This window comes from Physeter macrocephalus, chromosome 10, assembly GCF_002837175.3.
Source record: "Physeter macrocephalus isolate SW-GA chromosome 10, ASM283717v5, whole genome shotgun sequence".
NCBI classification, from domain to species: Eukaryota; Metazoa; Chordata; class Mammalia; order Artiodactyla; family Physeteridae; genus Physeter; species Physeter macrocephalus.
In genome coordinates, this window is record NC_041223.1 from 16,061,770 (window position 1) to 16,063,123 (window position 1,354).

The window sequence follows — 1,354 nt, forward strand, 5'->3', positions numbered from 1 at the left end:
CTTAACCTCCCACAAGCAAGTGTTTATGACATGCTGCAGCTGTGGTTGCATTTATGTATTCAGTGGTTGGAGGTCCGGGGGTGACTTTGGACCTACAACACAGAATCTTCATACAAATACCACAGGAAGGTGCATGTCAAGAAGTCACTTTCCAGCAGGGCCTTCCTGACTCATAACCCAGCCTTGGTTTCCTGTCTCACTTGCTGGTTAGGGAGAAAAAAAAGATGATTTTTGTCAGACTCCCTGGGAGAAGAGGGGAAATTTAATTGAGTGCCTATTGGAAAGCATTGTTTGAAAGTTTGAAAACTGCTGACCTAGAATAGCCCTGTACTTTATAACGTATAAACTATCCCCTAATGTTGTAGTAATAAAGATTTCCCATGGACCAGCTGTGTTCAGTCTCGTGAGAGGCATTGTGACAGACTTAAAACATGTAAGATATATCTCTCTCAAAATGTAGGAGGCAACTTACATGCATGGACCATTAGTACAAGGTCAGAGAACCAAGTGCTGAATTGTATGGGGCAGAGATGGAGGCTGTTAGAGAAGATTTTACAACATCCTGAAGAGCCAAGAATGCAAAAAAATCTATGAAGGAACCACCTGGGCCTTATATTGTATTTTAGAACTGCAGCTCACAACATATCCAGTGTATTTGTTTGGTTTTCATAAAATAGTATGGTGAGAACATATTTGACTTGATTGGGGTTTCACTGAAAGTTTGTAAGGCACCTTTTCTTTTAATTCTAGTTACTGGCTATTTTTCTGTGATGATGAAACATGGGTATGAAGAGAGAAAAATCCAATCATCTGTTTTTTGCTTACTTTGTAGGATTGAATTTTAATCTGTCCTTTTAAATGTTGGCAGCATGTAGGCTGAAACATGGCAAATGATAAGAGATTTTAATCACGGTTAATGAAAGCTGTAAGGAAATAATCATGGACGTGTTGCCTTCTGTCAGTGTTTACTGTATGACATGGAGATTAATTTTATTTTCATTAGGATCATCACTGTGGCTGCCATTTCTTTAATGAATGTCAGGTTAAATCTATTACTTACTTCACAGCTGTGAATGGGTTCCATTCTTTGTTAATATTTGCATATTCCAGAGGTCAGATTTTTTTTCTTTCTTTATGGAAGAGGACTTTTTCCTTTTGTTTCATGTTTAGGATATTTAACTTGTTGGTTCTGAACCGAACAGAAATAACAGTTATGATTGCTGCTTCTCAAGCTGAATGGACTCATTTGACTTAGGGTAAAACTTTCCAACATCTAACAAAAGTAATTTATTCTCGGGCTTCCCTGGTGGCGCAGTGGTTGAGAGTCCGCCTGCCGATGCAGGGGACACGGGTT